Source organism: Fukomys damarensis, unplaced genomic scaffold, assembly GCF_012274545.1.
Source record: "Fukomys damarensis isolate Sample0158 unplaced genomic scaffold, DMR_v1.0_HiC HiC_scaffold_26, whole genome shotgun sequence".
Lineage (NCBI taxonomy): Eukaryota > Metazoa > Chordata > Mammalia > Rodentia > Bathyergidae > Fukomys > Fukomys damarensis.
The window spans coordinates 24,071,529-24,098,114 of record NW_022900938.1 but is presented as its reverse complement, the minus strand read 5'-3'; the positions used below and the strand labels follow the sequence as shown (position 1 = coordinate 24,098,114).

Genomic DNA, 26,586 nt, shown 5'->3' with positions numbered 1-26,586 from the left:
CCAAAGCCTCATGCAGTCTTACGTGGGGCTGTTTCAGAGGCGGCTGAATCTGGAGTGTGTGATCATTTGTGGTGCAATGCTAGGATTAAAGATGCTGGGATTAAGGGTGGGTGATTTACTAAATCAGTCCACTGATTGGTTTGGCACCTCCCAAATCCCAGTAGCCTGGATACAATATAAGTAACAGAAAGAGGCTTGTATTGTCTATTGCTTGCTTTACTACCTACTGCCTGCCATAAACTGTTTCTCCTCTGCAATGCCTATCTGCCATGCCATACTGCCTTGGAGCCAGCCAATTATGGACTGAAACCTCTATAAACTATGAGCTAAATAAACCTTTCCTCCTTTAACTTTGGGCATTGGGTATTTTGTCTCAGCAATGAGAGAGAAGTAACTGGGACAGTCCCCCACAGTGGTTTGTTGCTAGTCATCTTTCTACTTGATGAAGATTTAATAAATTTATATAGCAGAATATATACAAGATGGGATTAAAAAACCAAATACCAAGACTGAGGCAGGAGATTAGGTCATGGCCAGCCAGCTGGGCAAGTGGGCCTGAACTGTCAGTCACGGAAATCCAAGACACATGCACAGAAAAAGTTTCAAGCCCTGTACCTGGGACCAACTGAAAATTGCTATCTTTAGTTCTGGCATGAAATCAAGCAGGTTCTTAATAGAGCAGCCTAGGTCTGATGTCAGAACAGGGGATACAAAAGACAGTGGCCATTAACCTCACAGCCACTGTGAGTTCTTTTTCAGTGGCCTGCAAGTATATGCAGCATATTTTTTTCCTAAGCTTTCATAGATGTAAAACCTCACTGTATTTTTTTATGTTCCTGTACAATTCTTCGTTCAGGCCAACAAGAACCTGGAGAGACTCTCTAGAAGGAGTCCAAAACACCCAGAATCCTGGTAATAAGATGTCTTGTTTGTTTATTTATTACTTTAGTAGTGGAGATCAAACCTAGTGCTTCTTAAATTCTAAACAAGCACTCTACCAATATTAATCTTACATCATCTTAAAAGAGAAGAAAGAACACTTCTCATCTTGTTTTATGAGGCCAGCATACCTGGCATAAGTAGCATATTTGTGAGAAATAAAAGTTTGAATATTGGCTACTTTCTTACATTGCAGTTTTCCCATAGACCGGGTGCTTCCCATTACAATTTTAAGTTATCAAGTGTTTATCAGGAATAAAATTTGAGAATTACTAAAAGGAGAAAATAATGTGAGAGTTTTTCTAGGCATGTCTTGGCGTGTTTTTGCTAAGGCTGATACTATAGCAAACTGCAGAGCAATGTTTCCGTTAAAGAAAACCACATATACAACAGTAAGATTACAGTGGAGTGGAAGAATTCCTGTGCCATAGTAGTTTTACCATATTCATTCTATGTTTAGATACACAAATATTTAGTATTATATTACAACTGTCCACAGTATCAGTATAGTAACATGCTGGATAGATTTATAGCTAGGACTAATGAGCTACATAATTTAGGCATATAGTAGGCCACACCACCTACATTTGTGTAAGTACATTCTATGATGCTTCCACAATGACAAAGTTGTCTAACAATACATTTCTCAAAACATATCTTCATTGTTAAGTGACACATAACTGTATTTATAGTGCATTACTCTAGAGCAGAAAAATATGAACAATGTAAAAAATGCCCACAAATTCTGGTAAGCTGTTTGAGTTTTTATGTATTGTTGAAAGCATATGCAATTATGGTCCTAACCCTTCACTTAGCTCAAACTAATTCTCCCAATCAAATTCTTGACATAATCAAGTAGTGGTTCTTTTTCTTCTTTTGCTTACATGTTCCCACTTTAAGCTCACCAACCTATGGAGGTTTTTCCTTTTGAATCCTATTAAAACTCAAACAAAACAGTATGAGAATGACTTTAGGCCCATGGCCCTCTCAGATCTCAATGCTGAGACTCGGTCATGAATAGTCAGTTCACTGAAGCAGTCACTAAGGAACAGACCAGGAAAGGAACTGAGGTTCACACAAGTTATCAGACTGAAAGAGTGCCATTATCAATACAATGTAGTATACTACCAAGTATACAAAGGTACACTGTAAAAAGCTGAGAGACCTCCTGCCAGCAATGGGTGCAGGTGTGCATATGCCTATTTTAGAATGTAAGGAAAAAAACAAATGTATAAAATGACTTGGATTCAACATATAGCATGATAAATCAAGGAGAATATGATTTTAATACTTACCAGTGTTCAAGGCCAACCACCACCACCACCACCACATTGAACTCAACAGCAGAGAAGAAGCCCTAATCAGAAAGACAACTTATAGGGAACAGACCTCTGCCCCAATTCCAGATTTAGCAAGATGTTTTGCCTTCTACCAAAATGAAGCCCTTTTCACACATCCTCCTGACCCCACCAACAGATTATGACACATTCTACTGGAATAGGTAAACTGTATGACACATACGTGAAAAAATGCTTCTTAAATACACGGTTTATTTTCACGTACTTTTTTTAATAAATGGAGTGTTTTAGTTAAAAGAAATACTCTATTGTATACTTTTGCAGACTGAAAAATATTTTAGGAAGTGCCAATTCCAATTTATTTTTCATGTAAACCTCAATTTTTAAAGTTAAGCATTTACTATTTGTGAAGTCCTGTTCCCTGGTATCATTGTGCAAATGGTCCCAGAATCTCCATGGATACCAAAATTCAGAAATGTTCAAGACCTTTATATAAAATGGAGCAGTACTTCCATTACGTCTGCCATCCAAGTACTAACCAGGCCTGACCCTGTTTAGCTTCAAAGATCAGATGAGATCGGGCACGTTCAGGGTGGTGTGGCCATACATGAGTATTTGCATTACATACACCCTTCTCTATATTTAAAATTATCCCCAGATAACTTATAACACCTAACACAATATAAATGCTCTGTAAAAAGAGTTGTGGTACTATTTTAGAAAAAAAAATCATTAAAGGACAAATTCACATACTTAAGATCACCCAGCTGAAACTGGATGAGGTTTCTATTGAATTCAAGTAGTCTACTTGGAAAGTCCATGTTTCCCTCCCCATCCCTCTGCTTCCTTTCTTTGTTGCTGTTAAACAGCTTTGCCATTCACATACATATAATCCATGCATACAAGATGATCACAGTAGTGATTCTTCAGTTTCAACCAGAGTTACTAATGTAATGCAACTGACTTAAGGAGGGCCTAAATTCCTTCTTTCTACTTTCTCTCAGCTGTTTATTTTCTTGGAGCATAATCAAACAGCAAATAATACCACTGGCAGGCACTGGCCCCAGATTAGGAAAACACAGTCGTTTTCTTTCAAATACTAAAATCTCAAAATACAGATAAAGGGCTCTTACACCACCTAGATAATGAAACATTTTTAACACCCAGTTCTTTTTACTAGGCTGCTTTTACAAAGCTAAGGAGTAGAGGTAAAAAAGGGCTTCTTGTTTCCCTTGCTTTTTAAGCTTGATCCTAAGATTGCTTTCTTATGTTTCAAAACTTCTAAAGGAGCACCAAAGAACTAGAGCAAGCAATACTGCTGTTTGTGCAAATTTATAATGATTATCCTTGGAGCATTTAGTTGGCTCTGGGCATAAACTATTTGAAAGACTCCCCAAGAATGAATCCCAGTTGCCTCAGCTCACTGAAGCCCCAGGGAAAGAAAGCACTGTTAATCATTTGCTAAATGTCTGCCCACTATGTAAAAGTTAACTCCCCCTTCAATGTTTCCTGGACTCAGAAAATCTTTTAAATAAATAAATTAGTGAGATACTCATGTCTTTAGCTTTGTAACTGTTAAGCTTTTCTTCTCAGCTGGAAGCTGGTAGGACAGTTTCATTCAGAGAAGCAAACATCATCTAGATGAAGCTGCACTGAACATTACCTGAGGGGCTCGCATTAATGAGAACAAATTAAAGTGCTATTGTTGTAGTGTTTTGGAGAGTGAAAGCTGACAGGTAAGAAACTCTAAGTATCAACTACACTGCAGTGAAAACTGAAGCTTCAATTAACCCTGGCAGTTTCTGAGAACTCCGGGGGTGACCATCTGTGAGGTAAACAGCGCAGGCGACTCACATCTTGTTGTAATCTTTCTTTGGATGATTATAATTTCTGGGTATAAATAAGGTTATTAGCAAGAACAGAACAACAACAATAATTACAGTAAGTATTTACAGAGCCCTTTGATCACACTATGACGTCAGTCACCCCACAGCTTCAAAATGGAAATCTCATGTTCAATGTTTGCTCTCCAAGACAGCCCTGAAAGGTAGCTACATCACGTGCTCACTCACACAAAAAGGGGTCTGTAGAACTCAGAAGTCATTTCTTTAAAAGGATTTCATGCAAGCCCACCCTAAAACCAAAATATCTGACGGACAGACTATTTCATTACCCTGGAAGTTGTCTCAACACACATTGCCCTGGACCAGGGTAAAATGAGTTTAAATTCATCCTACTGCATTTCACATATGCCAATGTAATAGTAACTTCTGGAGGTACTGACCAAATTTGGTGGGCTGATACAGGGTACTAGGTTGCATTCATACTTTATGTGTTGTCAGTCCTCAATAATATTGTGAAAAGCTCACACTGGTGTGACAGATGGACTTCTGCCCTTTCAGAGACTCCTGCTTCCCTACACAGTGCAGTGATCTCTACTCTAGGTACAGTAGGTGGCAGGAGATGTTTGTACCCATGCTTGAACTGAGATGTCAATTATGGCTGAGAATAGACTGTTATAAAAATTCAAGTGATATATAGATGTTAGATATAAAAATTGAAACTATTCATTAGTGAATAGAAATATCCAAATAAATTAATTTTCATAATTCTAAATGAATATAACTTAGGTAGGAAGTGGTTATAATACTGTGTAAATTCTACTGGAGGGAACTATATTTAGTTATAACTTGAAAAAAATAAAGACAAATTGCACTATGAAATATGAGGTAAATTTTTTACTATCACAACACAGGCAATACCACACTGTCAAAAAAAGGGTCCAGAAATGGAAAAAGAAAATTCATAGGAAGAGTACAATTTCCATATAAGAACAGACAAACTGAAAATTTTTGCCAGGTAAGGTAGCACATACCTGTAATCTCAGCACTGGGGAGGGCTGAGACAGGAGAGTTACCATGAGTTCAAGTCCAGCCTGGGCTACACAATGAGTTCAAGCCTGGCCTGATCTTTACAGTGAAATCTCATCTCAAAATAAATAATAAATAAATAAATAAATTTAAAAAGACAGCTCTAAGGGAGCATTATAGAATTCAACAGAATTGTGGATAGTATATAGTAGGGGAAATATACAGTAAAAGTCAATATAACGGGCATTAGCATAGAGAAGAATGAATGACTAAATGTACTTGAGGACTTGGGGGTGCTTCCTGGTGAAGATGTCATCTGTGCTGGGTGAAGAAGGAGGAGTACGTACAGGTAACGCAAGGAGGCGAGAGTGAAAGCACAGAATTTCAGGCAGAGGATTAGCACAATTAAAGACAAAGAGGTGTGAAAGCACATGGGATATTCGGAGAACTAAAAAGTAATTTGGAAAAAGGTGCTGACCTAAGTAACTGTGGATATGAAAAGAGACTCTAAGACAAAAGGCAATAAGCTCTGTGCTCTCAAATAATGCCATCAATTTGGAAACGACTATGCAAAGTAAACTGAAATTGAGCAACTAGTGAATAGATGGTAAACGGCAGACCCAGGTTTCTCATGGTTGAAGTGGGGGGTTACAAACAGGTAAGGGGGGAGGCTATACTAATGCCCATGGTAAATGCTTACGGTTTCAGTGATCAGATGCACTCCTATTCAGCTTTATATAGCATATATCTTACATATCAAAACATCTGTAGATATGTGCATATATATATAGATATATACATATATATGGGTTGGCATACACACATGTATTCCTTACCCTGTCACTTGAGAGAACCTAGAAGTAATCACACCCCAGTAGCAACGGGCACACACAACACCCAGATCTTAAGTTTCTAATACCATTATTTAATAACAAGGAAGCAGGCTTCTTGGAAAAATGGCTTTTTCTATGAATAAGAAAGAAAACAGAAGATGAGACTGAGCACCTTAGAGTACCAGAAAGTAACTTAAAAAAAAACAAACAAAACCTACAATAACAAGTGTATATCAGCGCAAAAAGCTCCTCATGGCAAAAGCTACAACACTTTAAACAATAAAGTAAGAAGCAGTTTTGATGTACAATCCAAAGTATAAAACATATATCTAAGTATCCATTCTGATTTAAATAACTGAATAAACTAATAAATGGGAGGGTAAATCTTCCTTGCCCCCCCCCCAAAAAAACCAAATAGTTAACAGATTCTCCACTGAACAGGACTCTTCGTTATACACAGCGACTTTCTTCTAATGAACAAGTACGGGAAAGGGAGAAAGAGAGTAACTGTAGTAAAAAAACTTGAAAAACACTTCCTCAGCCAGGTGAATAAGGTTAACACCAACAATGACAGGTCACGTTGGTGGCCTGTACTCTTGACATAAGAATGGCAGTTTACTTCTACATTCTTCCCTTCCCAAGCTCCACAGCCTCAGTCTAATAATGAGAGAAACATCAATAAACTCTGGTCGAGGGGCATTCTGTAAAATACCTGACTAGTTTCCCTTAAAACTGTCAAAGTTACTAAAAACAAGGTATATCTCAGAAACACTTAGAGGCAAGAGAAATCTAACAAGATATGATGACATAATTTTGAAAGTTATATTAGTCAACTCAGGCTGCCATAACAAAATATCATCAAATGGATGAATTAGAAAATATAAACTTATTTTTTCACAGGTCTGGAGACTAGAAGCCCCAGATCAAGGTGCTGGCTGATAAGGCTCCTGGAGAGGAGTTGCTTCCTGCTTTTTCCCTGCATCCTTACCTGACCTTTCCTTTGGACACTCAAGTCAAAAAGAAAGCAGGAAAGGGGTATCTCAGCACCTTTTCCTTTTCTTGTACCTTTTCTCGGACACCAGTTCTGTTGAATTTAGGGCCCCAACCTTATGACTTTCCTTAACCTTTAGTACCACCATAAAGTCTTCATCTCCAAAGAGTCACACTGGGATTGGGTCTTGAGCATATACATTTTGAGGGGATATAATTCAGTCTATAACAAAAACCATCTTGGAGCCATGAGCAGGCTGGCTTTAGGATGGCATGGTACAAATTTAGGGTGAAGCCAATTATGAGAAAAGAAAACTGCCAAATAATAAGTTATGACCCATTATTAAGTAGTTGAATTATACTTCATTTGAACACAATCCCACCTTTGCTGTGTTGTTGTTACTAAGCCAGTATATTCCCTTAATTGTTTAAGCCAGTCTGATGTTTCAGTTATCAACAACCAAAAGTAGCCTAGCAGATAAAGTAGTTCCCAACTTCCTCTGCCACCTGGTCACTTGGAAGCAAAATACTTGGTTTGATCAGGATTAGGCCTGTCTAAGCTTGTAGGACAGAAAGTGATGATAATTTAGGATGGTGGAATTGAGGGAGAATTTAAACAACAATCATGATATCAGCTCATGCTGACTGGAAACAAGGACTGTGGGTGCTTGCCCAGTATGCATAAGACCCTGGGTTCAATCCCCAGCACTGCAAAAACAAAACAAAACAACCAAAAAAGGGGAAAGGGAGAGTAGGAAGGAAAGGGTTGGCTGATGGACTTGATGTGACTTAAATCTTGGTTAACACAAACATGGGGAGGGAAAGAGACAGGAGGTACTGATTAGTCATTAGGCCAACTGACTTTCTTAGCCCATGTCTCCTAGTAACAAAAACAGCAACACTGTAAAAATGAGAAGGAAATCCTGCTTTGAATGAGAGGTTCTTACAGAGTAGCTAAAAGCATAAGGCCACAAATACCTATAAAAGAGAACATTGTGGCATTGTCAAAAGCTAAAACATGGACTCCTACTTAGCACTTCCTCTGGTCTTCTGAAGTTTAGGGTAACCTCGCTCTTCCAGAAGAGTGCCTCACCTCACTGGGCATATCTCCTAAGAGTTTCCTAAGGTCCTATGGCAGCTTTAAAATTGTGTTACTATCATGATAACAATCTAAAATTGAAATCAATAGTAGTACACATATAACTGCTACTTGGTTTCACTGTGCTTGCATTTATGATCTTGTTGGCAACAAGCAGCACAGATGTAATATGTAAATGATTCATCTGAGTATACAACACACTATAAAAAAATTCTGCAGTATTTTGAATAGAGAAAAGTGGTGAGGGAATTGAGACACACAGCACGCAACAGCACAGATGGGCTGAAGTCAAAAGAACCTGTGTGGCGATGGTCATTGCCTTGCCTATAATGAGAATAGCAATTTAGCTTTGGCAAAACATCAGCAGTCAGTTTAACAGCATTTACTAATGCTGTTAGTTTGAGTTGTATTAGTTTTTGTGGTTGTATTTGTACTTATTTTGATTTTAATAGTTAAACAGGAGCTCTATGCACAAAGAACTTACACCTAGATATGTGTTTATAAGCAATATAGAAAACATATTCTAAGTCAATACAGGGGTCTGAGAATTCTTTCCTTCTGATACAGGATTATTAGAAGAGTCTACTCCAGGGAATTCTATTTTTATTTCTGCTCCATAGCAGAAATATCCCCCAATAAGGGAAGAATCTTTTCAGTTCTCACTGGAAAGCAATTTCAGGTAAAGGGTTTGAACCAAGCTGAATCCAGGATCTGCCACCATTGTCTTAGTCCGATCACGTCTTGCCTGATAATTAACTGCTAGTTTCAATTTTTTCAATAAAATGTGCCTAGTAAGATTATTTCAAAATAAAGAAAGCTTCCAGGAGGTAATATATGTAGCACAGTGCTGGGTGCATGCTACCTGTTCAATATTAGCTGGTATTACTGTTATCATTACTCTGTCTCTCCTTACAATTCCAACAAGGCTTTATGGATAACCACAGGATCAAGCCTTCAAGTAAGATTCTTTTTTTTTATTTTTTTATTTTGGTACCGGGGATTGAACTTGGGTCCTTGAGCTTGCAAGGCAGGCCACCGAACCACTGAGCTAAATCCCTGGCCCCAAGTAAGATTCTTCTTAAAAGCTCTAACTCGTCTCAACTTCCCGTGGAGGTGAAAGACTACTTTATCAACAAAGAAGAGTGGTAGAGTGGAAAGAGTACGTAACTGGGAAGAGGATAAGTCCTAAAATCATTCCTAGTTCAAGCACCTATAATTCATGCTTTTCTAAGTTACTTTGCCTAAATCATGGGGTCATGTATACATGGAAGTAATTTCTAAGTCACAAATTTTTTACAAAGAAAATGAGAGAACCAGACAGGGTGGCACATGCCTGTAATCCCAGCACTTGGGAGGCTGAGGCAGGAGGATTGTTGCAAGTTCAAGGCCAGCCTGGGCTACATAGTGGGACCCAGTCTCAAAACAAAAACAAATAAACAAACAAAAAACAAATGTAAAGTAAAATTACCATTCAATGAATCCTGTAACATTTTTAAAGGCCACCTCTTAAAGGCTGAAAAGGGAAAAATAAACACAATAAAATTAATAAATAGTTCTCACCCCCTCCACCGTCTTGTAATCAGATGTTGAGGTGATCAAGTGAAACTGAAAGTAACACCAAGTCTTATATGTGCGGCAACAGTGCAAGCAGGAAGCAGAAGGAGGCAGCACCCAGTGTTCTATTTCCCCCTAATGAATGGCACCAGGTGAAGATTAAGTGGCTACAGCACAGACGGTATATTCTCACTGTCAAGCAGCCAGAAAAATAATGGCACCTACTTGTTTATAGACTCATGGGGCTGAGGGAGGTGAGAAGAAAGAGCTTAGAGTGGACCAGTACAGACACAAAGAGAAAAAGTGCCCCAGTGGATCCCCTACTCCTAGCCCACCCCCACAGGGAGCCCTCTGTGGAGGCCTCTGGGCTTGGAATTGGTGGCAGCTCCTATGAACCAGGCTCTCCACCCTTCCCCCATTGCAATGTGCTGCCTGATGTGGGAGGGCAACTTCTGCCAATGAGGCCTTCTAGGCAAAGCCCTGTAATTGCCTATGGTTAACTTGAAAGGTCACATGTAGGATTTCCATCTGGAGCCAGATGCCTCACCGACCAAAGAAAAAAACAATACAATCATTCTTTATTCAGTGTATAATAAACCTTATCCTAAGAAACCATACAAGCTTTTGTAAAAACTCAATTCACAATTTAGAACTATGTATGTAGCTCAGTTGGTAGAGTGCTTGCTTAGGGTATGTGAGGCATTAGGTTCAATCCCCAACACTGCCAAAAAGAAGGGGGAAAAAAGAAAAGCCCATGAATAATAATGTCACGGCAAGCTGCTTAAAAATAATTGAGAATATTAATTATATTCTAAATCTCCAAGGAACACTTCATGTAGAGAAATCTTAGTAATCTCTAACCTATGAAAGGTCTTATTCCTAAAATCATTTATAAGACAGTTGTTAGAAGCTCAAAAGCACATTTTCTATAGGAACATTTTAAATGGTAATTAAGATACCAGGCTAGCTCACACATGCTTTTTAAATCCATAATGTGGATGAAAAGAAATGTGTTTGTTTATTTCAAAATGGTCTTAGAAAACTGGCAAATTCCATATTCCCAAATGCCTGAAATACTGCCAATCCATACTGCCTGGGGCAATTTGAATCTTATTTAATACAAAAACAATCTGATTAAATGATGATTCTTTTAAAACAACAATAACAACAACAAAACATAAAACCTGTCAGCCATTTCCCTGCCACCTGACAATATAATAAGTATCTACAAGGTAAAACTGTTTAACTAAAAACTAGATCTATACTCAAAATAAGTGTTGTCACCTCAAATAAATCATCTTGATATTATTATTTATTGCAATAATAAACACTTTTGAAATTCCATTTTCAGAAAATGAGACATTACCAAAATCCCTGGCCATGGGTCTTGATCTCTTGCGAGACGGTACAACGTCTATTAGACACGACAAGAGGGAAATAAAGACCCAGAGACAAGAGACTTGAGAGAAACTGAGTCTTGGACTCATCTAAGCTCCTCTGGGCAGCAAAAACAAAGAACACCAAGGATGTCCAGTGTTCATTCATAACAAGTGTGGGAAGTGGGGGAACTGGGCAGGCCTTGGGGCACCTGATGATAACAAGTATCAAGCAGGTAAGACTATAGAAAGAGGGCACAAGAGAACAAACAGTTAATTCAGAAGGGAAGAATTTAGTTGGAGCTGAGTTGACCTAGGCTGGAAATAAACTCAGAAGAGCCCTGCTACTTCCAATGTAACACAGCCAAATTATGGAAGGGCAAGAATCTTGTGCTATTACAGCCTGCTAATCCTGGGCAGAGGTGTCTGCTACACAAAATTATTATACTTTCTTCACATCCTCAATGATGGCAAATTCTTTACTTTAGGATAATACCTTTTGCTCTCAAAATAATTTGTGGTTCTTGTTGCTATAAATGTATAAGCACAACTAGCATGGAAGATCATATTCATTATGATAATAGTTTTTGGTATGTTCTGTTTCCTTAAACTGCTTTCAATGGTCGTACTTCATAAATGGAGTTCACACAGTACATACTGTAATACCACAAATGATAGTATCCTTATTACATACTCTGTTTTAAAAAGCCAAACTATATGGAAATATGAGCTGAAGAATGTTTTTAAAGTGTTCCTTTTTTTTCTTTTTAAATAGAAAATATACAGGAGGACGGAAGCTCTTTCTACAAATACAACACAATCACTATGCAATATCCAGGAATAAACTTAGTCAAAAATGTACAGGACTGGTATGAAAGCTATACAACTTGACAGAGTAACATGGTGGAAGATGATTATAATAAACAGGAAGACAGCCCATGCATTTCTGGAGCTGAAAGTTCATTACTATAAAAAACTGTTAATTCTCGTCAAAATCATCTATAAAATTAAAGTAATTCAAATAAAAATTCCAAAAATGGTTTTGGAGAACTTGAACAAATAATTGAAGAGTTCATCTGAAAGAATACACATTCAGCTAAGTGCCGGAAAATACTAGAGGGAAAAAGAACGATGCTAGTCGTGGTAGTTTGGGGAGAGAAAGTTTGCCCTTCCAGACATTACAACACACTACAAAATAAGTAAATCCTGATCATGCTTCTAAATACCAAGATATAGTCAAAGCAAATGAAACAGAGTGTCCCCAAACTAGTCAAAATATGAATAAAAATTTAATTTGTAATAAAGCTAGTATTTCAAAGATTTTAGTACTTTAACTAAAGTAAGTGGGTTAGAGCTGAACTATTCAAAGTATACTAAGAAAATGGGGTACTATTTGAGGAAAAAAAGTGCCATATCGCTATCCCATACCTAACATTAAAATAAATCACAGGTGAATTAAACTTTTAAATGTAAACAAGTCACATGGTAATGAGTCTAAAAAATTATAGGTGAATTTTCAAAAAAGTGAAGTAGAAAAGACTATCTTAAACATGATACAAAAGCCATAAGCTATAAAAAAAGAAAAGAAATAAGACAGATTGCTTATATAAAAATGCATGAGAAAATATGCTATAAAAATGATGGAAATATCTGTAAAGTATTATAATGTGTTATTGTTAGTACACAAAAGGAATGCTTAGGAAATAAATAGAAATGATCTCAGTAGGAAATATACTAATGTCATGAATGACCATTCAAAAAAAGAAATACTAAAGGCCACTAGATAATTGAAAATGTTTACCATATTAATATTAAATGTCTTTTGGGGAATTCTTTTCACAAGTTACAGAAAGCAATTCTCAAACTGGCTTAAATACAAAGGAAGAGTATCTCTCTCATTACTGGGAGTCCAGAAGTTGGGCAAGCTCCGCATGTGATTTTATTGTGGAACAGATCCCAGTGCCTGCCATTTCTTTTTTTTTTTTTAATCTTATTGAGTTTATTGGTACTTTTAAAGTATACAGTACAGTTACATTCATCATTGGGGTGCCTACTATTTGTTGATTTTGCTCTTCGTAGCATCATCTTCATCCTAAAACTGGACTTTTTTACCCATTACAAAATGGTTAAAGCAGTTCTAGCCATGAAACAAACATGGCAACATCCAGGGGAAGAAAAAGGCCGGCTCTTTCTTGTGACTCTTTTTAGCAATGGGGAAACTTTCTCGTAAGTTTCCCAGTGGACTTTTTCTTAGATTTCACTGGCCAGAATTGGGCCACAAACTATTACTAAACCAATCTCTGGTGACAGAATGGGTTGCTATATTTACCTTGAAGTAGAGGTTCTCAAAGTGTGGTTTGTGGATCCCTAGGAACCCCAAAAACCCTTCTAAGGGGTCCTTAGAAGGTCAGAATTATTTTCATCACATTATCAACATGTTACTTGCCTTTTTTAATGCCTTGACATTTGCACCGATAGTGCATGGGTGATGTGGATACAAGTGCTATCGCCTCAGCCTACATCAGAGCAGTGGCACAAACTGTACTGCAGGTCACTGTCTGCTTCACTAACCATGCACTCTGGGGATAGTAGTAGTTAGCAATTTTAAGCATTTTTTTTCCCCTTGGTACCAGGGATCGAACTTAGGTCCTTGCGCTTGCAAGGCAGGTCACCGATCCGCTGATCTAAATCCCTGGTCCCTTTAAGCATTTTTTAAAATGAAGCAATAAAAATCGTTTACAAGGAGCACCATTTTTAGTTTGGCATATTCTCAAAAACAAAGGAAGCCTGTCAGGAAGGCAACTGACACTCTTTGTTGTCTTTGATAAAATTAAACCTTTTAAGCAAAAATTAGAATTCTGGATGTGAGCTTAACAGTTTTCTAATAATTACATTCTGTTCTGATGAGAATAAGATACTTTTGATAGGGTATTATGAAATGTGTCAACTAATATTTTCCAGATGACCAAGATACCATGTTACGAAATCATGCAGGGGTGTCTGTGTAAGATTCATTCAAGGTGCAAAACGGAACAGTGAATTTCAATGTAGCAGAATATAAAGGCTTCACTGCTATGGTTTCAAATTTTAGACAGCAGTTAACCTTTAAGAAGCTACCACTTAATGGAATTTGATATAGAATCAAAGTACAATATCCACACTCATCTGAAGGAACTATTAAAGCATACCTCCCTTTCTAGCTACTTATATGTCTGTGTGATATCAGATTTCTTCCTATGTATCAACCAGGACATTATCATAACAGACAATGTAGAAGCATATATAAGAATCTACTTAAATCGCTTAGGCTAGACATTAAGATGATTTGCAAAAATATAAAACAGTTATACTTTTCTTACAAAAGAAAATTCTTTTAAAACAGAGTCTCACCATGTAGTTCAGACTGACCTTGAACTCACTAGGTAGCCCAAATTGTGGCAAGCTTCCTGCCTCAGTCTCTCTATAATCTCTGGGATTATAGGGGTATTCCACCATACGGGCTAAAATATTTTCTTTTGGAGATTATTTTATATAAATATATACATTATTATGCAGTGGGTTTATCATTATTATTTTTAAATGATTCAGTTAATATAAAATTTTAATTTCTAGTACTAAATAGCCATAAGTATGACTGATATAAGCAAAAGCTCTTTGGAGCTTCTACAATATTTTAGAGTTACTGAGACCAAAAAGCTTGAGAACTATGGCTTTAGATTAATTTTATGGAATGATATGGCTAATGGAAAGTCCACTGTTAAAAAAAAAAACAATAATTTTTTCACTGTCATTTTGGCAAGGATGAAACACTGGGGTGTGGACTGAGGAGAGACTATATTGAGAGACTTTACTGATATGAACTTTTTTTGACATATTTTTAAAATAAAAATGGTGATGGAAATTCCATTTTTAGAAATATATTCTACGAATATAATCAGAAAACAGTAAGGATTTGTCATAGCATTATTCATTCATTATAATGAAAAATCCACATTCTAAATAGTTGTCTTTAGAAGACTGCTGAAATTATTTTATATCCATCCATAGAAAGGAAACTTACCCACTTAGAAGGTTGCTAAAAACATAAATTTATTGATATGGAAAAAAGCCCATGAGTCAATAAGTGGGAAAAAGGTACAAAGTGGTATCTATACCAATTGTGTGGCACATGCCTATACTCCTAGCACTCAAGAGGCTGAGGCAGGAGGATTGCTGGGAGTTTGAGGCCAGCTTGGGCTACATAATGTGTTAAAGGCCAGCCCTGAAATACATGGTGAGATCTTGTCTCAACAACAAACAAATAATAACAGCATTCTATATAGTCTCATTTAAAAAAATTAACATCATTTTAAAAATCTGGAAGAATTTCAAAAGAAGTTCATGATTTAGCAAGTGGGAAAAAAAGCAAAGTACAATACAGTATCTATATGGTCTCATTTATACCTGTATACATGTGTGTGTGTGTGTGTGTGTGTATGTATGTATGTATGTGTGTGTGTGTGTGTATATATATATATATATATATATATTTGAATATTAAGAAACATAAACATGCACACAAAAGTCTGGGAGAATTTATAATAGTTATCTCTGAAGGCTCACAGGTGATCATTGTATTTTTTTCTTAATGCATCTTAAAATGTTTTCCTCTTTCTAAGAGCGAATTTCAAATTACCTTTATAATCAAAATATAAAATTATTTTTTAAATCACTGAGTATACAAATTCTAAGTAATATGATGAGTAGCAGATCCATGGTAGGGAAAGAAGGGGAAAAAATTGGTATGGGCAGTAAGTAACACCAGAAAAGCTTAAAATCCAGTTCTGTTGGTCACCTGTTTACATGGAGTAAAACATGTAGCTAACTGTGGATTGGCCTGGTTAGTAGGACACAGACTGTAATTAATTCAGGATCTCAATACCCAGGCTCAAAGAACTTCAGAGAAAGGTGGCTTAAAAACTGGATACGTGAAAGGACTGGGGATGCTAATGAAGGTGGGGCAAAAGAGCCTGAGTAAAAAGAAATGATTAGGAAAAGAACAATAGGAGGTGGGAAACCAACAAATAACTCAGGCTAGAACGACAAATCCCAGTTATCTGGAAACTTCCTGTTCACCAATGATGACAAATATTGCTACCTTGCCTTTTTTTCTTTCAAAATCGCTTTTAATTGTACATATTTATGGGTACAGCATATCAAATCAGGATAACTAGCATTCCCATCTCAAACATTAAACATTTTTGTGTGTTGAGAACTTTTGAACTCCTCTCTTCCAGTTCTTTACAAAATATATGTTACATTTTTTTTTTTTTTTTTTTTTTTGAGATAGGGTCTCACTACGTAGTTGAGACTGACCTGGAACTCACTATGTAGCTCAGGCTGGTCTCGAACTCACAGCGAACCTCCTGCCTCAACCTCCCAAGTGCTGGGATTACAGGCGTGCGCTATGTTACAAACTATAGTCTGCAGTGTGCTGTAGAACAGTAGCTCTTGTTCTTTTTTAGCACCCAGTACTGGATCTCTATTCTCCCTCTTTCCCTTCCTAACTTCTAATGACTACTTTTCTAATTTGCCACTTTGACATTATGGCCGCTCTCTTCACTTCATAACTGTGTTTGAGGCATCACAATCATTTCACTTATAGTACTAGTTCATCAGACAGCAAACAGATGGCCTCAGCCAGGTCTGACCAGCCTCGCAGGAAAGCAGAAGCCAGCTCCCACGAAAGCTTGTGCACCCTCTGCTGGTCAGGTTCAGACCAGACCCAGAGAATCTAAGCAAGGGAGGAAGGCAGGACAAGAATCTCTTCTCCTCATCATTTTAAAGATGCAGGGACTGAGGTTCAAATACACAGGAGTTGCCTGGTCACAGAGCTACAAGAGCCCACTCTCCAAGCAGACTTCCAGACTCCAAATTCTGTCTTGTACTTTGCACTCTGTTCTACTGGAGTTACTGATCAGTAAAGAGTTTTCTAAAGAAGTGCCAATGTGAGTAGCATCTTGCCCCAAAGGAATATCAGTTTGGTTTTTTCCCAGACAGGGTCTCACTATGTAGTTGAGACTGACCTGGAACTCACTATGTAGCCCAGGCTGATCTCAAACTCACAGCGATCCTCCTGCCTCAGCCTCCCAAGTGCTGGGGTTACAGGCGTGCACCACCATGCACGTCCGGCAAGAAAATCAATTTAATAAGGGAAGTGGACATCTTAATAAGGCATCTGCAGAAGACCAAAACAGTTAACTTCAAAATTTCTATGTGTAGTATATCTATGCCAAAAAGTAGATCCTGTCGGGCCCCATATGGCATTCACTCAGTCACTACTGAGTATGAAGGATGAAATGGCTTAACAATTCTCAAGTTACTTGCTCTTGAATCTTTACAATCTTGATTATTTCTCTCTTATGAACAAAACATCATGGATACTGTTTTGTTGGAGTGTTCTATGTTGTTTTCTCATCAATGGGACACATTCCCAACACTTGCATCACAATTTAAAGGAAGAGAAGTTGATTTTGGCTCACAGTTTCAATGAGTCAGCCCAAGGTAGAAAGAGCAAGTTAGAAGGTCCTGGTGAGGAAAGCTGCCACATCACAGTGGCCAGGGAGATAAACTTTTAATTTCACTGCAAACCATACAGAGTTCCTATATATGATATAGCTTCACTACTATTAAAATTTTATATTACTATGATATACATGTTACAACGAACAACTCAATAGTGTATTATTATAAACTTAAATCCAATTTTCTTTCATTTTTACCAAATTCTCTTTTTCTTTTCCAGAACTGCATCTAGTATATCACAGCTAGTTATCATGTCTCCTGAGGCTCTTCTAGTTTCTGACAATGTCTCAGACTTTTCTTGTTTGAAGACCTTGACAGTTTTCAGGAAAACTGGTAAGAGATTTTTGTAATTGTCCCAATTAATATTCATCAGATGTGTTTCTCCTAATTAAAGTTATGGGCATTTGTGTGTGTGTGCATGCACATGCGCATATACTGCTGAGAATCAAAAGCAGGTCCTCATTCACGCTAAGCAAGTACTCTACAACTGAGCTATACTCCCAGCCCCAAGACTATGAGTTTTACGGAGGAAAGTCACAGAGACAGAATGTGGTTCTTATCACATCATAGCTAGGGTACACACTACCAACATGACATCACTGTTGACATGAACCTTGATCATTTGACTAAGGCAGTATTTGACAGGTTTCTCTACAACAAAGTTATCCCCTCTGCCACCCTTTCTACATTGTACTCTTTGGAAGGAAACTACTACGAAAGGCCCACATGCAAGAAGAGAGGAGTTATGCTCCATGTCTTTAAGGGCAGAATATCTAAAAAAGTATTTGGAATTCTTTTGCATGAGATACTTTTCTTCTTCATTAATTTATTTATTCACTCTTTCATTTATGTCAGTATGGACCATAGATTTTTTTTAAAGTTTGAATTATAATAGTGCTTTATTATAATAATGCTTTATTTTGTTGCTCAAACTGTTCAGCTTTGCAAACCAAGAGCTCTTTCAGTTGGCTCCTATAGCCTTTTTTGTTTTGTTTTGTTTTTTTTGAGACAGGGTCTCACTATGTAGTTGAGACTGACCTGGAACTCACTATGTAGCCCAGGCTGGTCTCGAACTCACAGCGATCCTCCTGCCTCAATTACACACCGAGCCACCACGTCCATAAGAGTATTGACATACTCTTTCAGTGTTTTTGTTTTTAGCACTTTGTTTCTGGCATTACAAGATACTGCAGGCTCATCCTGTTTATTCCTTGATCCAGTCCTAGAACCAGCCATTTCTCCAGGCTCTGTTCCTCATACAAGAGAACAGTCTGGGCACTGGATGTGTCCTTTCTATTAGGTTGTCTTTGCTTCTGGGCCCTCTCAATTGATCAAGCAAGGAAATACATATGTGCATAATAAACCAGCTATATGTACACTTATATCTATAAACGTTTCTGTATGTATCCATCTGTATCTAACTTAACTGAGCATTCATGCTAATATCTCTCACTCTAATTTGCTGACAGGATGTGCTAGCTTCCATACTTGCCTGTCTTTAGCGTTCCACTCCAACAGTAAGAAACCTGCCTGGCTCTCATCACCACCATGAAGTTATTAACTTTTTGATTCCAGTGCATGGATATAATGGTTTCAGAACTATAAACCCGCACTTCTGTGGGAAACTTCATAAATTAGAGTACAGCATTATGTAAAATTCCTATTGCCTTTAGTCTTACAAAGTTACATCAGCAATTTTTCCCTAGCCCCTATCAGTGAGGTTACTGCAAACATTAGTAAACACAATTAGATTTTGTTACAGTCTGCATTATTCCATCCTAGAATCCTCATTCCCTTAAATTAATTTTTAAAATTGTGCACACACTAAGATTCACTCTGGGGGGGCTTGGTATGTAGCTCAATGGTAGAGTGCCTGCCTAGTGTGCACAAGGCAATGGCTTCAATCCCTACTACTGAAAAAATGAAGAAAAAGATTCATTCTAGACCTGAGGGTTAGCACAGTGGTAGTGCGTGTGGTTAACATGTGCAAGAGTCTGGATTCAATCCCTAGCATCCCCCCATTCTGTCTGAGGAGCACAGCTCTGTGGGTTTTAACAAATGCATAGTAAGCCAAGTATCCACCACTAGAGAATCACACAAAATGTTTTCATCACCCTAAAAAAATCCCTACTACAGCCTATCCTCTCCCCACCCTAACCTCCATTTTTTATTCATTTTCCTAACAGAGAATGTACTTGACATTGCTTCTCATTCTTTCCCCTTATATCATGTTTGTATTTGTAAACATATGTGATTTCACTTCAACCCTAAATGTTTCCACTTAGCAGAGGATTAAATGAAACTGAGTAAGTAGGTTGGGTCGAGATCTCAGTAAGTGGTAGTGCTGCCACTAAAACTTTTGCTTTTGACTCCATATGATGCTCTTCTCCTGCAAGATCCTTCCTTTTCTGCAGTGAGTGAGATAGTTGTGCAGTGAGATAAGAAAAAGAAAAAGTAGAAGTGGTGGTAAGCAGTCATTTAAACCATATTTTATATTAACAAAAGCTTTTATACTAAAAACACGAAAAAATGGAATTCTAGTTCTGGAAATTTGGTGAACTTGACACTTCAAAAACCCTTCTGCTATTCAACACCCCAAAATGCTGGATAAATAAAAACTTTAAAACATCTTACATACATCACTGAGCTAGCAAGAAAGAGAAATCTTTAGAAACCAAAAGCTAACAAAATTCCAGTCTACAATGTATGAAAAACAAAACGTCATAAAAATTCACCTAAATAAACTCATTTGGTTTAACATTAGGAAATATACTCATGTAGTTCATTGGATTATCAGGAAAAAAAAAATCACATGATCACCACAGAAGATAGAGACAGCATTTAACAAAATTCAACAACTATTCATGACTAAAAATCAATAGAACTTTTAGCAAATATGAAATTGAAGTTAAAGAAAATTTCATTTACTTGATAAAAGAAGGCTTTCAAAAACCTACAATGCCATCCTTATGGTGAAATATTAGAACTATTCCCTTTATAAACATGAATAAGACAAGGAAGTTCATTATCAATGAACTCAATACTGCACTGGCAAGTATAGTAAGAAAGGAAAAACAGAGGTAAAAAGGTAAAAGGATGAGAAGAAAGTACAGTAACAAAACTGTCACAATTTGCTCAGGACATGAATATATACATAGAAAAATTTCCTAAACCTTACAAATGATTATTAATAATAATAAGGTTGCTAAGAGACCAATGTACAGAAACATAATTCTATTTTCATATAATAGCAAAAATGAAGTTTAAAATCCTATCTAAAAATATACCACTTACAGGTGGGAAAGGTAGCATATACCTGTAACCTCAGCACTCTGGGGTGGTGAGGCAGGAGAACGGCAAGTTTGAGCCCAGGCTGGGCAACTTAGCAAGACCCTATCTCAAAAAAAAAGGCTAAGATACAGCTCAATAGTAGAGTACTTGCTTCACATACAGGAGGCCCTTTGTTCGATCCACAGGACTGCAAGAAAATAAAGCATATTCATTTTATGTTGCTGTGTGACAACCACAAGATTAAAACAACAGTTTAAACCAACACTCACTTATTATCTCAAAGTCCTGGTACTGAATTCCTGACACATGGTGGCCTGGCTCTCTGCTCAGTATCTCACCAGGCTGAAATCATGTCAGCCAGAGCTGCAATCTCACCTGAGGCTCAGGGTCCTTTTATACCCCTAGGGTTGTTAAAAGAATTCAGCTCCTTGCCACTGTAGGATTGCGACCCTCAGCTCCTAAAAGTAGCCTACTGTTCCATGCTATGTGATCCTTTTAGAACATGACGATGTGCTTCTTCCACAGGAGAATGTTAACTGGTCATGGTGGTGCACAGCTGTGATCCCAGCACTTGAGAGGTTGAGGACTGCCAAGAGTTTGAGGCCAGCGTGGCCTACACAGTGAGTTCAAGGGCAGCCTGAACCATATGGTGAGACTTTGTCTCAAAATAAACAAAAACAAAAACAAAAACATTAAAAAAAAAAAAACAAAAAAAAGACTGTTTCTGATATCTGTTAAAACAGGGCCTTATATAAAAAGAACCTAACCAAGGAAGCAATTAATCATCTAGCATAGTCATAGGTCCCATCCATGCTTGGTGACTATGTGGAAGGTGTACAGTGATGGGAAGGTGAGGGAGTGGCAATCCTGGAGATGACTGTGTAATTTTGCACACCACAAAAAATTAGTGCAGGCTTGGAAACAGCCCATTTGCCCATCAGTTGGAGACTGGATAAAGAAGATGTGGTTTTTCTATAAAATGGAATACTACTGAGCCATAAAGAATGAGAAATTAGAGTCATTCATAGGAAAATGGATACATATTGAGGATATACTCCTAAGTGAAATAAATAAGTCACACATGTATAAATACTGAATAGTTTCTCTGGTGTGAAAAACTATAATAGTACATAAGATCCTAATGAGATAACTGACAATGTGAAACAGGAAGAAAAGGGCTAAAGGTGTAGGGAAAATGGGAAGGGTGGGGGAAGGTAATAAGGGAAAAGAAAAAATATGAGAAAATGAAAAAATGGAAATAAAGTGTTTGTAAATGGGGAGGGTAGAAGGGGGTGAAGGGAGGGCAGGGACAAGGGGGAAAAAATGAGAATCAATACCTGTCATGTAAAGGTACAGGATCCAAATAATGAATGTAACTGTTCTGTATACCTAAAATGTACCAATAAACTCAATGAGAGAGCGAAAAAAAATTAGTGCAAGTAAGCATCTAAGCAGTGGACTCAAGACTAGACTTGCATTTGTGATCCCCCTGCCTCAGCCTCTTGGGTAGGTGGGATTACAGGTGTGCACCACATGAATAGCTCAGAAAATGAATACACTCTGTAATGTGAAATAAAAGACAGGTATAATAATGTTCATAGTGACACTTTTCTGAATTTTTGTTTGACAGGAAAGAAAAAAAAACAGCCAGTAGAAAGTAAACTATAGTAAATTCATACAATCAAATACTCGGTATTACTAAGTCTGTTAACTACAGGTAAATCATTAAGTATAATATTGAGGGAAAGCTGTAGAAGACCATGTAAATACAGTATAATTTTATGTATTTGATGTCCGACGCATTCACACACTTTTATTTTGAAACAGGGTCTCACCATATAGTCTAGGCTGGCCTTGAACCTATAGTAATCCTCCTGCCTCAGCCTCCCAAGTACTGGGACTACAGGTGTGTATCACTGTGCCCAGCTACATATTTTATTTTTATAAAGAGGAAAAGAGATTGGGCATGGTAGTGCACACCTACAATCCCAGTGCTCACAAGGGTGAGGCAGAAGGATTGCTGCAAGTCTGAGGCCACCCTATGCTACATGATGAGTTCAAGACCAGTCTGAATTAGAGCAAGACTCTGTCTCAAAAAGAGGGGGCAGGAAGCACAGGGCCCATAAGAGATGTAATATGGGGCCAGGGATTTAGCTCAGTAGTTCGGTGGCCTGCCTTGCAAGCGCAAGGATCTGAGTTCAATCCCCGGTACCAAAAAAAAAAAAGAAAGAGAGAGATGTAATATGGCCTCTATCTAAATGTCCCCCAAACCCTCATGCAGTCATAGGTGGAGCTTTTCAGAGGTGGCTGGATCTAGAGTGTGTGATGCTAGGATTAAGGATGTGATGCTGGGATTGATTTATGATGCAATGCTACGATTCAGGGTGCCCCACCCTGGGTGTAAGGACAGGTAGTTTAGATAGAATATACAGGACAGAAAGAAGGCTACTGTTGCTGCTTGCAGACTGTTGCCTTCTGCCTGCCATGGACTGTTTCTCCTCTGTGATGCCCCTCCCAACATGTCTATCCTGTTCCAGGATTAACCTATGACAAAATAGTTCCCAGCACATTATGGATAAAAATAATTATGTGTTGCCTTGGTTCAAATTTGTCTCTCAACAAATGTTCAAGTTTAATAACCTAATCATTTTATACATTTGAGTTATACTATATTTCTTTAAGCAAAGCATATGAACAAGCAAAGCACTGCATTAACTTCTGAATTAATATTTCTCTGTCCTTCTTTTAAAATACACTGGCTAGGAGGGTTAGTAATCTGCAATCTTATAGAGAAAGAATGGGTAGGAGGAAAGTGAATGTTTATTTTACTCCTAAAACAGAAAAAAAGTCATTTTCCAATCATAAACTCTATGTGTTCATGCTATTTTACCTTCAACAAATTGAAAATATCTACATTATAGATGGAACCCTGAGGGCTTTAAATTTTTTGAAAGTTATTTCCTAATAGTATTGTGGTTTCCTACTCATTTAAATAATAAAGGGATACTAAATGTGTATCTATGTAAAAGTATTTAGCTGCTGATACAGTTGATCTTAGCCAAAAGGCTAAAAAGTGATTAGCTACTGATAACAGGTTCTATACAAACACCGTTTTTATAGGCCATTAATTCTTTCAACAAACACATGCATTAACCACATTTTAGAGTGCTAAAGAGGCAGAATGATATTAAATGTCAGTTTCTGTTCGTTTTTTTGTTTTGTTTTGTTTTTTGAGACAGGGTCTCACTATGTAGTTGAGACTGACCTGGAACTCACTTTGTAGCCCAGGCTGGTCTCGAACTCACAGCGATCCTCCTGCCTCAGCTTCCCAAGTGCTGGGATTACAGGCATGTGCCACCACGCCCAGCAAGTGTCAGTTTCTGAATGGGTTAGTTGGGAAGACAGACAAAGGACAATTCTAACATAGTGTGACATCATCTGCAGAATAACCTAGAGGCACATAAAAGACTATAAGCTCAAGGGGTGAGGAAAAGGGTCCAAGTGCAACTGTGACACCTGGAAGAATCTTCTAATAAAAGGGCAAGAGGAGAAGGGAGTTCCAGACAAAGAAAATCTCAAGTATAAAGGTGTACTGGCACAAGAAAGTGTGTGAATGTCAGAACCAGAAGGGCAAACATGAGGGACAGCCAGAGAGAAAGCTGAAAATATGAGCAAGATCCAGATAATGGAGTGCTCTGCATACTACACTAAGTGATTCCAACCTTAGATTCTAATTTACTATTCCAGTATGGATTCCATAAGGTATCTATGTGGACCCTTAGGGATTTGTACGTATCCTCAAGACTTTAAGATTTCTCTGGGAGAACCTTTTATTTTCAATTTGACAAAACTTTAAAAGAGGAATTTTAACGAAAGGATCATCTGGATCATCTGGATGACCACCTTTCAGTGAGCACTGCCACAAGACTTCAGTTTGCACGTTTGTATTTAGAAGTGGACTGTGTATGCAACAAGTTGTACCATCTGTCCTTGGTGCAAAATGAGAAAAAAAGGGGCAGCATGCATATGTCAAGTGAAGATCTAAGGAGGTCATGTGGTTGAAGTAAGACATGGAGCATTAAGTAATCTTTCTACTCTAGGACAGTACAGACAGGCCTGTAAGGAAGGTAGGCCACTGAGAACAGAATAGGTTTGCTTTTAGAATTCTTTAGGTCCACCAAAAGTCTCATTGGTCACAACGAAGAAGTATGCATTTGAATTTACTGGTTGTATAGCTTTGTTCCATATAACATCTATTTTGAGTATTGTAGTCGTATAAAAAAATATAATATGGTTTATATCTAGTTTTGTTTGCACATATTTAATATATTAAAACATTTTAATGATGGAAAATCCTGGCTATTGATTCCAATTTGTAAAGTTCTGCTCTGAGTGTTCAGGAGCCACTGAAAGACTGTAATATGAAATAACAGCTTTGTGCTTTAGAAAAATCACTATTTTTCTACCCAAGAGTAGTTACAAGCCTACTTAATAATGCGATAAAAATGGTCTGAGATTAATCAGATGAAAAGATGGTAAGTGTTAGAAGGACCTGACTTGGGCCGGGGATTTAGCTCAGCAGTTCGGTGGCCTGCTTTGCAAGCCAAGGACCCGAGTTCAATACCCAGTACCAAAAAAAAAAAAAAGAAGGACCTGACTGTGGGTGGGTGGGGCATCTAGAATGACTCCCTTTGGGAGTTTGATCATGAGATAGTGACCACTGGAAGACAAACAAGTGGGGGGCAAAAAGGAAGGAGAAAAGAGAGAGAAGATGAGTTAGATTCAGCAATTATTTGAATTTCATTTCATCCAAAGAAACTCCAGTTATCTTTTCTAGGTTCCAGTTTTCTTAGTGACAGCTGCATTAATGAATTACCAAATTAACCATTGTAGCACTCTCTAAAAATATACAAAGCACTCCACCATATGCTGTAAATAAGTCATGAAAACTCAGCAAAAGCCAGGCCCTGAGTGAAACGCAGCAAAGTTAAAGAGATATGGCTATTTTTTATTAAACACCTACATTGTGACCCAGCACACTCAGCCAGTACTGTGTTTTTTGGGCTTCCTGTCACATGTGATCACTTATTTTCCTTGAGGACCTAAAAAACAGAGGCAGCTCGCCAAATCACGTGGGAGATAAAAAGACACTACCCTCAAGAGACTTAAAGCAATGGAACCTAAGGTTATTGAAAATTTAGCGTAGTAGGAGCTTTGAACACACAGGCAGGGCCAGTTAACAAAGTATGTTATCTTTTCCTTAGAGAAATCAACGTGGAATATCTTAGTCCAATAAAAATGCACTTCATGTTGTAGTCCTTATAAGAAAAAGGTAGTAATTATCGCCAAACCATCTACTGTCCAAGGAGCCCACACAAAGGCGGGCCTCTGGGAAAAAGTAATTCAGTCCTTGTTCGGTGGGAAAGCCTGCATCTTCTACCAGTAATCATAATACGTACTGTACAAAGAATAGTGTTTATACACCCAAACTGTTTAACAGTCAACTTCATCCATAGCGTCCACATCTAAAGGTAAAGCCACGGGGCGTACCTTTGGAAGGTCGCACTCGACACAGCGGCCCTCCCGACAACTGGCGAGCGGCAGGGGTTGACACGCGCTGCAGTAGCAAGGCGGGAAGGGACACAAACCCGAAAGCAGACACTCGGAGGAAGTGGGACCAGGAGGCGGCAGCACAGCGCCCCCAGGGTTCACGGCGCACGACTAGTGCGCGCCCGGAAAGTGGCACCAGCCCAGTGCGCACCCGACGGGCGG

The 26,586-nt window shown here is 38.0% G+C and overlaps 1 protein-coding gene across 2 annotated transcripts in view; it reads right to left on the bottom strand.

Annotated features, from left to right (window-relative positions):
* The window catches only part of Mettl8 (methyltransferase like 8), a 112,391-nt gene extending 85,857 nt beyond the window's left edge, over nt 1-26,534 (bottom strand). Inside the window, exon 1 of one of the 2 annotated variants that reach the window (XM_033756321.1) lies at nt 26,365-26,534. The gene's annotated coding sequence lies outside the window, so the exon portion shown is untranslated. The remainder of the gene's footprint in view (nt 1-26,364) is intronic. The other variant, XM_019204978.2, reaches the window with a different exon arrangement.
* Between the last annotated feature and the right edge of the window lie 52 nt (nt 26,535-26,586).